This window comes from Neolamprologus multifasciatus, chromosome 2 (assembly GCF_963576455.1).
Source record: "Neolamprologus multifasciatus chromosome 2, fNeoMul1.2, whole genome shotgun sequence".
In the NCBI taxonomy this organism is placed as follows: domain Eukaryota; kingdom Metazoa; phylum Chordata; class Actinopteri; order Cichliformes; family Cichlidae; genus Neolamprologus; species Neolamprologus multifasciatus.
In genome coordinates, this window is record NC_140440.1 from 10,494,205 (window position 1) to 10,507,077 (window position 12,873).

The window sequence follows — 12,873 nt, forward strand, 5'->3', positions numbered from 1 at the left end:
GAAGATAGAATGGCAGAGTGGGAGATAGATTGTTGGGCAGTTGCCTTTCATGCAGATAATGCCATTTGATGGAGGCAAGTTTTTGATGTGCTCCCGGGTATAATAGAAGAATCAAGCATCGAAGGGTAGAGCTGATTTTGCTTGGAGAAAAGCTGTCCTCAGTGATAACTTCATCACTGCATGTGGTCAGACGTGGGGTAAATTCAGGAAGGGGATTAAAAAAAAATGCCCAGTCAGAGCTGCAGTAGTGGGCCCCCTATTGAGCTGTGGGGCCTGCAGACCATAGTTTGAAGGTCTGTGATCTACCATTGGTATTGTTTGTCTTTCTCTCTTCTCTCTCCCTCAGAACCAAAACGACTCAGCCTCAAAATGCCTTTCTAGTGGGATTAGCGGCCATTGCTTTTGTAATTAATGAAACTCTGCTTTCCGTGGTATATCCTCTAAATGCTGCCATTTGAAGGCTATCAGATAGCGTCTTATATGTTTTCATACATCACAAAGCTAATTCAAAGTAAATGTGGTTTTGGTTTTAGAAGGATGGAGAATGGCTGGGAGGCAAGTGTACTTATCTCTGTAATTGGAGCTCATCAAGATGAGGTTTTCACACTTACAAAGCAGTGAAGGACTTCAATTCTTTCTATACGATCCGCAACTGACGCTCTATCTAAGCACGCACAAAGCGTGCTCGTATTTTATTGAAGGTTCATATGAAAGACGGGGAGACAAAATGCATTAGAATAACCTTTCTTAGTGGTGGTTTAGGTTGACTGAACTCAAATTGTGCATATTTATTGCATATCTCTGCAGCAGTTGATCAATTCCACCACAGATGGTGGATGGAGCAAAACAATATGAATCAATCTTTATTCGACAGCCAGACTAACAGCAACATTTTAATTTCAACACCAAGCGTCGTCGTTGTGGCCTTCTTGTTTACCCAACAGTTTAACAGCTTGAATAACCCTTAGCTGCTAGTCTTCTGTGAGAAATATCGCATTTATTTACATCACTCTGCCTTTCCCTTTGTCAGTCACGCTGAAGGTGAGAAATTGAGATTTGTGAGTTAGCCAATTATGTGGCAGCGCGCGTGCGGCCATAGGTAAGCTTAATGAACAGCTTCTCAATACAAAAGAGAAGAGAGGAGCGAGCAGACTGAAGGGAAACAGGCAGGTGGGCTGACTGGAAGCTGTGGCTCTGAGTAAATCCGCCTCTGCGCTTTCACAATCAAATTGGGGAATATATATAATTCTAGCTAATTCTAGCTAGCTAAACTGGAACTTATTTAAGTGGCAGCAACAAACGCGCAGCAGTGTATCAAAGGTAGTTTTGGTTATTACAATGTCGTTGGAGGTAAACGCTCTCTTTGTCTAATAATGGGACTCGTTTTCTTCACAGGTGCAGCTGTGTGCTTGTTGCTGCTCACCCGTGTGGTTGACCCCTACGGCCTAACCCGTTCCTGATAGGCAGACCAGAGGCGAGGCTGAGGGAAGCGACGGGATGCGCAGTTTATCAGCTGACAAGTGCATATCGGACAACGGAGCAGCAGAGCGGCTGGCGAGACTCCGCATCCTCACCGAGTGAGTTTTCTGCTTTTAAACATCCAGCGCAAGTGCTTGGCGACTGGAAAAAATACATATAACGGTGTTACCTCAGAGAGGGGACAGCTGCATTGTCGGAAGTATTGCTTGAGCTCAGCCACCGGGACTACTGGGAAGATTTCTAGGCACAAACACGTTTCTCGCGCGGAGCTGCCAGCTGAAAGCTCCTTGCTCCATCACCACGCAGCAGCACAACGTTCACTCACAAGTCGGCTGTTCCGAGCTTCAGCCTCTAATCAAGCCGAGAGATTTCCGGGGAGTAGTGAAAGAGGTGTCTCTGAAGAATCCACACTGTGCTGAATTGCAAACGCGGTCATTGGAAGAAACGTATCGCGTCGCGCTCAGCTCCCCGCTTCCTGCAAGTTTGGACTAAAGCGCACCGTTGGAAGTTTATGTGCCGCTGCTTCGGACAGGCTCGAAGACGCTTCATGCAGGTCAGTGTGTAGTTAGATTTCCCCCATTTGCATTGACTCTAAATAGACTCCATCCGCGTAATTTAAATAAGCCACGGGATCGTTATCCCCTGGCCAGTAATGGTGTCTAATTTGGTCTGCATGCTGTATTGAGTCTTTTGATAAGATGCGAACCCGAAACCCACCTGGCGCCCAGCCCCTCTCCTCCACCACCTTGAAACAAATGAGTTGGGTAATATTTGGATTATGCGTTATAGCCTATATGTTTAGCAAATGCATTGCCGCAATGGGCAGGCTACAGATGCAAGATGTATCAATTTCTTGATATTCCGTTCAGAGTGGTGGGGGGTTATTGTATTCCAGTGTTAAGTGATGAAAAAGATGAGTTTCCAAAACTCACCCGATGTCCTTTAACGAGTGCTATATATCGTGCTATATATATATATATGTGTGTGTGTGTGTGTGTTTTTAAGGATTTTGCTGTCATAGATCTTTGAGAATTGTAGGAAAATATATAAAAAGTATTTTATTTATTCTTTTGACGTTATTAAACTCTCATTTTTCAGTAATGATAACAGTAATAACATAATTATCTCCAATCTAATCACAGTCACATCTAAACCTACACTCCATAAGGGGTCTTGAGGGATGATCTGCATACAAAAAATTTATTTTTCCAAAAATATATTGCTACAAAAACACCCAGGAGCCTAATATAAGGTGTATGCCAACCACATAGATGGTCTGCTTAATCTAATAATAATGTTAAAGGTTTTGAAATACATTAACTTGCACCACATTTGTGGTTTAAGCTTCAGGAGCAGAAGATGGAGAAAGTTCATCAGAAGAACCTTTTGTTTGCCTCAAAAGAGGCCTCTAGAAAGGTCGGGTATTACGCGGTTGTTCAGAACCTCCAAGCATGTTGTTGGTACAGACAAATGCCAGCAGAAACCACAACCTTCTACATGCGTTTTTGGGGTTAGGAGGAAGGGGCTGTTGCCTGGCAAAAATGTGATATGGAACGTGCAATTTGTAAATTGATTTTCTGTTTTCAGGATTAGCAGGATTTCAAAACCGGCAAGAAGTTCTTTTAATTAAATACAACAGTTTAGACATCAGATGGTTTAATTTCAACTTTCCATGTGGCTCAGCAATGTGGAATTATGACTTGTCTTAGCACTTAGCATGAGGCAGAGAGAAACGTTGATCTGATTTCGCTCTGGCAGGGATCAGACTAAACGCAATCTGCAAAAACATGCATCTGGGTCCATATGATAGCCCAGAAGGACAAGAATATCTGTCCAGCTAAAGTGATTTATTGCTATTGTCCTGAGTGCTATTGAGGAACTGCAGCAGTTGAGGCCATTTGCTGTCAAGGACTGGAATAGTAAAGCAGTGTAGATCTTCACCACTTCAGGCCTGAGTGGTGAACTGTTCCCGCTGTTCTTGTAAATCATAAGAAATACTTAAAAAATTTAAATAATGTGAAACAGAAATAGAACAGCAAGATTAGATATTAGACAGGTAGTCAGAGGTGTATTACTTAAAAATATGTATATAAGCGATCAATATATTTCTAATCTTTAGCTTTTGGCTTTGCATCGGGTCACATAGCAACAAAGAAAGGCTTCAAACAGCAGAGACACAGTCTGTGTTTCTCGTGTAAGCCTGTAAATGCATTACAGTGACACTTATTGGGTGATATTGAACATGTGTTTTTGTAGCAGGGCCCCAGAACATGAGTGCAGCTTGTATTATCTTTTTTCAAGGCACTGGTAATAATTGAAATTGACTTTTCTGAATAAGACATAACAATCTATATGACTAATGTTCTGGTGACTGCAGCAGCATCCTGATAAATGAAGTGTGTTGTGTTTACAGTCTTCAGAAACACACCTGGAGTCAGAACAGACCTGGTGAATATTAGGCTGTCGACATATTTTTACACAGCTCTGCAGAGAAAAGCAATAACCCACTGTAGTTGTCTAGCACACGCTTTGCCATAATGTGGCAGGTGATTACGCATCTAGAACTGGGATATTTAGGCTTTTCAGCTGTGACCCCTCTCATTCAGGCTTTAGCCAAATACCTCAGCTTTAAACTTCATTGCTGCTTCAAGCCCAGTAATCAAAGCAGGTGACTACAGTTTCTGATGCGGCACAGTCCTTGAAATTCTGATTTTATTTATTTATTTATTTCCTTTTCTACGCTTGGAGCTCAAAATGATCTAATTAATTCCGAAATATTAGAAGAACTGTGTACATAACACTGCCACTCTGTGTTCCTATCCTTAAGTAATTTCCCCTTTCATTATTCCTGTGGAGAATTTAATATTCTGTGTGATGAGAACTGCCTCCTTTAGGGATAATGCCGCTTGAATACTGCCCCTAAACAGTTTTATAGATTGTTAAGGGGCAATCGAAATGACTGCTCTCCATCTGTAAAAAATTACTCCTCTAAGATATGAGAGATATGGAAGGAGAGTCGATGCACAGGCCAGCGCTTATAATATTTCATCATATTACTTGTAGATGCCGACAGTGGCTCGGAAGATGACCTTAGGAATTATAACATTTGATATGGCAAACAGCATGGCCGAGTCGCCTGTTTCAACACATCAGAGCAAACACGTGAAGGTTAATGCAGCCTGACAAACTACCCACAGTTCCCTGGGCTCAACGGATCGGTTCCATGTCATATTTACTTTACATAATTGCTGCCCTCTAATCTGTTACTATTAACACACAGCCTGTCTGGCTATTGTCTGCCGTAGTCTCTTTCACCTGTTTTCTCTCTGAGTACATTTTCCCTTTCCTCCCATGAGAATAGCCAGACATCATGATGAATAGTTGGCGTGAAAGTAAAGCATGCCACGGTGCATTCTTCGGGCCTTTAGAAAGTTAAAGAAACCGAGCGTCGCGATGGCGAAACCTCCATTGACGAACCGATTTGCATACGCGCTTTAATGACCTCACCTCAGAGGATTACTGTCAGGGATGTGACTCCTGCAGCGAAGTTTACCATTTAAAGAAAAGTTGTTTGTGGTCTGCGCGAGTTGCCAAATTATTGCTGAAAGTCACCCTAGCATTTGGGAGGGAAGAGATTGCACGCTCTTGAAATGTGCTTAGAGTAGGGATATTTAGTGACAGCACTTGATGCATTACCACTGTGGTCCTTAACTACAATGTATGCTGCGTGAGAGAGGAGGGGGATTGGAGGGGGGGGGGAAACATGGCATAAATGTAAGCTGTTTCAGAGGTATACGGTATATGCTTTTTGCTAAATGTCTTTATATAACACCATTTTATTCTACAATTCATAACCAAGTTTTATTAAATTAAAATATGGATATCGGGAAGGGCTTGAAACAGTCGGGAATATAAATGGCATTTTATATCAGCACTAAAGATGAATTTAATTAGTATTTTTCATCTTGAATATCTGCTTAGTATAATGTGAATCCTGCCATTGCATTCTGATTGGAGAGGAGAGAGGAATGTTCTCAAAGGAACGGTTATTTTACCCAGCTCGTGGCTATTGTAGGCTGACTGCATGACCTAATGTGTTGTGCGTAACGCAAACAGAATTCTGGATCTCATTGCACACATGCATGCAAATACATTGGTGGCGATGTTGCGCGTAGGCGTTCAGACAAAGCAGCCAAGCTGGTAATTGTTTGTGATGAAGTGAAAGCCGTTCCCTTGGCTTTGTATGGATTACTTAAAATCAAGAAAAAGGACTATTCAAGCACGACAGCTCGTGGTTTTGTTTTGAGGTTTTTGGCCGAAACAGGCTGAGATGAAAGCCACCTGCGATTAGCCACAGGATGCTGTCCTGCTGGTCCAGCTCTGGGGGCAGCACCACTTCACACTGTTGTAACCTACAGATTAACATTTATGGCTCAGCATGCTCCGTTAGACTTTCTGGGTCAAGACCAAGTGGCAAGATTGAGGAGTGGGCTTGACTTTGTAACAGTGCAACTCTCGCTGCATGCTCCAGGCTGAGGCTGGTGGGGAGAGCCAAACAGAAATGTGCTTAGTTGTGTCACAGGGAGAATAAAATAGAAATGCATTGTGCTCTCTGCTTGTGAAAATTGCTCTGAGCGAATACCTCTGCGGCGTCTAGGTTCGGCTTTCATGAACTACAGACATTATATTCAAAGGATCTGAATACGATGTCAGGAATTGTTACATTTTTAAAGGATGTTATAGCTTATTAGAGTCATACTTGTGTATTGTCCAGCTCACATTAAAATATTGATGAAACCGATTCATTATTTAAAGTTGAAGAATTTTTTATCTCCCCCTCGCAGTGGTCCAAGTTGCCAAAATTCTAAAGAAAAATGACTTTTGCTGTTTTGCAATGCTTGCATTAAGAAATACCAATCCTGGAAAAGGTTTCCCAGAATAGCTTCCATCTGCCAAGGGCCTTAGGTCTGGTCTTTTGTGGCCCCTGGACAGCCCAGTGGGAAGTTGGGCGTCAGCTACGGTTGTCGATGGAGCCGGTTGATGGCCTCAATAATTCAGTTGACGTGACCTCTCTGATGCTGAAAGCCTCAGGTCTGGTGGGTGACGAAGAGCGATGATTGGGACAAGGCAAAGGTGCTAGTTCATGTGGGAAGCCAATACAATAAACAGACACATTTCTGTCTCTTTATTGTCAGCAGGGTGAAGGAGAAAATATTGAATATCGGAGCATTGAAGAGTGTAAAACTGGCGCATCTGATTTGGTGTAATGGCATACAGGTCAGCAATCTTTGACTTCCAGCGGAGAGCAGTGTGCATTCAGAATTCAGGCTTGGCCGATCATTACAGACCAGCTTCTACAAGTTTCACCCCTGGAAGTAGAAAAACCAGTGTGATGTGGTGAATTTTCAGATTGATGTTTCTTTTATAAGGCCTGCAGTCTGTCAGTAGTCTGATCGTGTGCCATCATGACCTACATACGCCTTAAAAAGCTGACAACAAGAGAATAAAACCCTCCAGTTTCTTTATGTATTGTAGGGTTTATGTGGCACAATTGGTCTAAAGAAGAAACGCTCTCTACCTATTATTCTCTGTAAATTGTTTTCATTGTGCGCTTTGAAATTTCTTCTAATTTGGTAGTATTGGCGTAGGTGCATTGATTTGTTTTGTAACGCCTATGAAGACTAACCGCTACTGCAGTGTGTCTGTGTTTGGTCAGATTTGATGTTTTCCAGCAGTTGCAGCAGCTCTTGAGTATTGCGCTCCCATTGCAGTATTCACCATTGAAGCTTTCCCTCATACTCTTCGGTTGTCTAGCGCTGTTATGTGACTGCTGCGTATATTCCATCTCCTCCTGCACATCCTAAAAGAGGGGAGGTTTAGTTTGTGGTACAATCGTGTGAGATGCATTTGAATGACACCCAATGTCAGCACTTTAGAATATCTCTGCGCATTTGAATTTTTATCTGGTTGCCAGGTTTGTATGCTTGCAGAATTTCAAATATAGTTTGAGTAATGATTTTCATCCACTCCCTGAGGGCTTGTTGATTGGCTACAGTAGTTCTACAGATGTCCAGATTAGACTGTCAGGCAAGACTGATGTTGGACTTATAATCTCTAATTAAACAATGCACTCCAGTCTAAATAAATAAGATGTCTACAATGAAGTTTTTATCCTTGTCAGCGTCATTTTTGTTGTTACCCATTAAGTTTACTGTTGTGGACAGATACGGCTTCTTCCAGCCCTCCTCAATTGTTTTTTGATTTCTCTGTTGCATCATTGCTCTGCAGCTGCATCGCTACAATTTAATTTTATTTCCGTAACAGCGGCTCGATCATGGATTTCTCCTTAAATTGCTGCAGGACGGTAGAAGTCTGTCAGCAATGGAGTCGATTCATTTTGCGCGAGTATTAGATGATAATTGTTGACAGTGGTCTTGCAAGATTCTCAATTAAGCGAATGACCGTGGACATCATTACTTCTTTAGATCCGCCATTTGAAATAACACTGCAGTGATACCAATTTGAGAGAAAAGCAAACTGTGGCTCATTGAATTAAGACTGTCTCGTGTAATTGGGTGTGTGATATTGAAGGGAGCACCTATTTCGATAAGAACTGGCTTCAATAATTGTAGCCTTGGATACAGATAAATGCTGTAGCCTGTGTGTGCGAATTCACTGAATAACCCGTTATTACCATTTGAGATACAAGGAGATACTGCAAAAAAAAAAAAACATTATAAAGCTCTGCGTTTTTATATTCCAATTGTCCACACCTAGCAATTACATTTTAAAAAATGAATCTGGCTGTGCTTGCAATTTCCCCACTAAAGATTCAATGAATATATAACTCACATGAGTCACAGGTGAAGGATTATTTGAGGGATTTGTAAACATCCACGCTCAGCTTATTGTGTTGTATCCTGGGACTGGCACATGCTTTTTTTTATTATTTAATTCACACACACACACAAACACACACATATAACACACAAAAGGCGAACAATAAAATGGTTAAGATTAGACGTTGACCGCTGTGATTTAGAGACAGGCAGGAAAAATAAGAAAACAAAACGCTTTGAGTTCAGTTCAGCTTTTTTTGATTTGTTTTTCATAGTCACAGTACCTCTGTTTGTCTTTTAAATGCGCTGCAACTATGAGGGATGAAGCTTAAAGCTCCATGTGCCTGGAATAATGTGAAGTGACTGTACCAGAGATTTGCATCACTTTACTCTACTTGTGAATATGCATCATACACCGAGACGAGAGACCTAGCATGGAGCAGGATTTCATCGTGTTTCCTAAGAGTCGTACCGAGTGTGGTAAGCTCATCCGTCACCATGTATACTAAGGATATAGCTGCAGCTAAAATGTAATTGCTGGTAAATGCGGTCGTGATTTTGTTTGCTGTCTTTTCTCCACTTCCTAACTGCCTTTCTCTCTCTGAAGCTGCACATTTATAAAGACTTAGACTGAATTATACCAAAAATGTCGTTGTGGCATATCAGCACTATTTGGTCAGATTCCCCACGATTCACGTCAGCACTTAAAGAAAAAAAATCACAATTTTGATGCTGATCTGAGTATTTTTAGGTAATAGTTCTACAGTTCTTGTTGCAGTGAGGAATTTAGGCATGGAGCCTCGATAAAGAACGAACACAATCTGGTTCAGATGGCATCCAGAATTCAGAGTTTGGGCATCACGCTGCAGACAAACACTTCTGTGTCTCCAAAATCACCAGTGTCAGGGGGAAACAGGCAGCATCTGATGGAACACTGCCCTGGTTCTCCCTCGCCCCTTCTCCAAGTGCTGGGAGGCACAAAAAAAGCAGAAGAACTGAAGAGAAACTGAAAGAGGAGAGGCAGAGAGGAGCGTCAAAGAGGAAAGAGAGAGAGAGAGACTCGACAAGATGAATTATGCAAAGCTGTCAGAGGCGGCTATTGTTGGAGGTGCTGGCTGTGTTGAAGAGAGCCAGCCCTGATCTCCACGAGCTCCATCTACTGCTCTCACCACTCCCCGTGGCTGAGAGCCGTCTGATCTGTGCTCCGGCAAACGGCCAACAACAAGATGAGGGGGTTTGGGGGGAGTAGAGGGGCCAGCCAGGCCACTTGGTGACAGGTGAATTGTCTTGGAGGGACACACTAGGAACGACAAGTACGCTCTTTATTATCATTATTTACAGAGGTCACCAACAGGGAGATCTGAGCTGATACGTACAGCCGCCCTGCGGAAATATAATTACCGGACAAAGGCTTGGTGAATAGTTGCCACTTCAGCACTCTGGTCAGCAGTGGCTACTCTTGTTTTGCTTTGTGTGCTGAAGTAACCAGTGTCTGCCAGCTCAATTTAAGCTGGTGTAGGTGTTCATTAATCTAATTTTGCATGCTTATCAGTTCTGAGACATCTTAGAAAAGAAGCACACTTTCGTCTTCTTAATATTTCTGTCTATTCCTGCTAAAGTTGGAGCAGGTGTTATTTAGTTAGTTATTTCACTTGAGAGATTTCAGTTATTTATTTATTTTATTTCGTTTTTATTTCATCTTTTGCATTTGCCTTGGCTTGGTTGGCACTCACGTGCAATAATCAGAATTTAGTAACATTTGGATTGAAATCCGGTGACAGATGTTGGTTGGTCAGGTCGCTGTCAATCAAAACACACAGTCAGATGCAGATTAAAAGGAGGACGATTCTGTATTCTGCTAGAACCAAACATTAAATCAAATCGGCTTTTGAAGAAAGAAAAAAAATAAATACTGGTTATTTTTTTGTCATTTCAATAATTAGTTGTGTAATATTTGAGATCAGTGATTCAGTGGTGTCTATAAAGTCACTGATCCACCTTAGCAATCCTTGTTTGAAGTATCAGAAAGTATCCTTTTATGTTTTTGATGAATAATGTACCGATAACGTTTTTCTCATTCATTGAATTCATTATAAACCATCTTATTTAACCAATCTTAAAAGGTTTCTCTCCTCTTTGGTCATCTCTGAATTCCAGCCCTGATCTGGTGGTAACATAAGACATCCCCTCTGTCATCTTTGATGAATAAAGTACTAAACGAGAAACGTGAAAAAAGTAAATCTCAATTAGAAACCTCTTCAACTGCCCCGAAGAACCAGTTGACTTGGACACGTGTCTTCACGCCTTATTATACAGATGGTTTATGGTTTATGCTTCAAAAAAGTGCAGAGGTGTAGGACAGTACTAGGCGTCGGGGGGACCGTACTCAACTGGCACGGGAGTCGTTCGGACGTGTGTGGAGCTGAGCTGCGTACATCATGAACTATCTTTTTCCGTGCCTCACTGGCTTGCAAGAGGACCTCTGTGTGACACTAATTTTGCAGTGTCGACTGTTCCACCGAGTGGACACGGGTGACTAACTGTCCTGATTCAACTGCATGATCAAAGGTAAAAGGGAATGTAGAAGTGAATGATACAGAATTTTTTTTTTTGGAGGGCGGGGAATGTACCGAGGATTTTTGATTCATAATGATTCTCCTCATTTAATCAAACAGAGCTGGTGTACACTAGTATGTACTCTCAGTAGGGTAGCCAGAGGCAGATTTTATGTAGTAAATGCATACTACATAGTCTAGTTTATACTGCACTATACTTAAAACCTTTGAAACTTAAAGTCTGTAAGAAAAACAGAATTCTCTTAAGAGCCTCTGTGACTTCTTGTACATATTTTAAACTGTAACGAATGAACCGTTAGTGTCCCCGTGTGCTGTGAGGAAACAAAGCGAAGCAGGACACTAGGATGAGCTGTGAAGAAGATGGCATCTTTGAGTCCTCAGAGTAATAGAGGAATGTTTATGGGGACATGCCTGGTCACTTAAGGGCTTGTAGGCTGATTAGGACACAAATCTAATTCCTCCTGTAGTGGTCGCTTGTGGCTCTGTGGGTAAGACTTGTGGCATTAGCTGTTTTTCCAGATACCGAATCTTCTTACAAGTCCATAAAGAAGGGGGAGTTTGCAATCAAGGAGGCTTCTGGGCGTGTCTGCTTGGACGCATCCTGTGCATTAATCTGCCAATCTGGACGGGTGTGTACAATTTCCTGAAAGTGATGAGATGTGATTGAGATGGCCTGTGGCATCGTAAAACAAGTGCGTGGGGGGGAGTGTTGAGTGTTGAGTGTCAGGCTTACAAGAGAGTGTGTCACTGATTGCATCTCAGCCCATCGGGGGAACAGAGCGATATGAAGCAACTCAGGGAGAAGGGGGGGGAAAATAAGTTTAAGAGGCCTAGAACAGCTCACAGTTTTCATTATCCCTGCATCCTGTACTCCACCCGCAACTGCTTCAGTTTTTGGAACGTCTCTCTGGGGCTGGTGCTATCTCGCCGTGCGACGGTACGCTATCCTGGCTTCATTGGAAGGTTTTGATGCTTGATGTGAAACGAAGTAGATCTCATTTGGGGAAAGAAGGAGTCTGATACTCAAGTCTTACAGCTCAGCCAAGAGAGAAATGAAATTGTGGTGTGTGGCATGTGTGACTCTGCGCCGTGTGTGTGTCTCAGGAAGCAGTGGAAAATGGCTGGTAATAAACACTTCTGACACACCACGGCTCCCATCCACATTCCACTCAAGGGTTTTTTGTGGATTAGTCACATTCTCATCCCCCTTGTCCACATTTAGAGCAGAGTGAGAGTGTCTTCTCTGAATTTCTAACAAGTTGGGATTTTTAACACCAATTTATCTAATGTTTCTGTGGCCAGAGACGAACTGCATGTATAGCTAGTGCAGTGTTTGTAGTTGTCAAATACTACAGTGAGAGTTTGGGAAACAAAGCTGGTTCAAAGTCTTTTACTGTCTGGATGGTAAATAGAGAAAGGTAGTCTTTTTGCTATTTTAGGCATGAAATTAAACACTGGTTTAAAATATGCAAATGAATATCTGTCAAATATAAAGACTTGATCACCTTGCAGTCTCTTGACACTGTGTCTGGATTTTTTTTTTAAATCTCTGAGATCAAAAACAAAACAAAGAAAAAGAAACGTTTTCATTTTTGGAAGAGCTTTCATTGCTGCTAATTTAAACCGATTAAATGGTTCTTGTGATAGCTGCTTCTTGCCCACTTGTGGACTATTCAAAGTAACAAAGGCACTGTTCTGGGAAAAAACAGATTTCTGTTATGATTTTTTTTAGTACCTCAAATGAAGTTCAGTTTACCTTCACTTTATTGTTGTGGCTGCAGAAATTATGTGGAGCTTAAGAAATGGTAAATTGAAATGATCTGTGTGCATGTGGAAATACAGTATAAAAGTATAAAACATCAACATTGATAAAAAAGCACAATTTTATTTTCCTCTCTCTCTCTATGTATATATGTATATGTATATATATATATATATATATATATATATATATATATATATATATATATATGTGTGTG

The 12,873-nt window shown here is 41.6% G+C and overlaps 1 protein-coding gene across 8 annotated transcripts in view; it reads left to right on the forward strand.

Annotated features, from left to right (window-relative positions):
• Positions 1-12,873, forward strand: part of LOC146523986 (teneurin-3) — a 192,381-nt gene that overhangs the window by 45,987 nt on the left and 133,521 nt on the right. For 4 of the 8 annotated variants that reach the window (XM_085170567.1, XM_085170590.1, XM_085170605.1 and 1 more), the window contains exons 1-2: positions 995-1,320; positions 1,396-2,032. The gene's annotated coding sequence lies outside the window, so the exon portion shown is untranslated. Of the gene's footprint in view, positions 1-965; positions 1,321-1,395; positions 2,033-12,873 lie in introns of those variants that run through there. The other 4 variants (XM_085170622.1, XM_085170597.1, XM_085170583.1 and 1 more) reach the window with 4 other exon arrangements.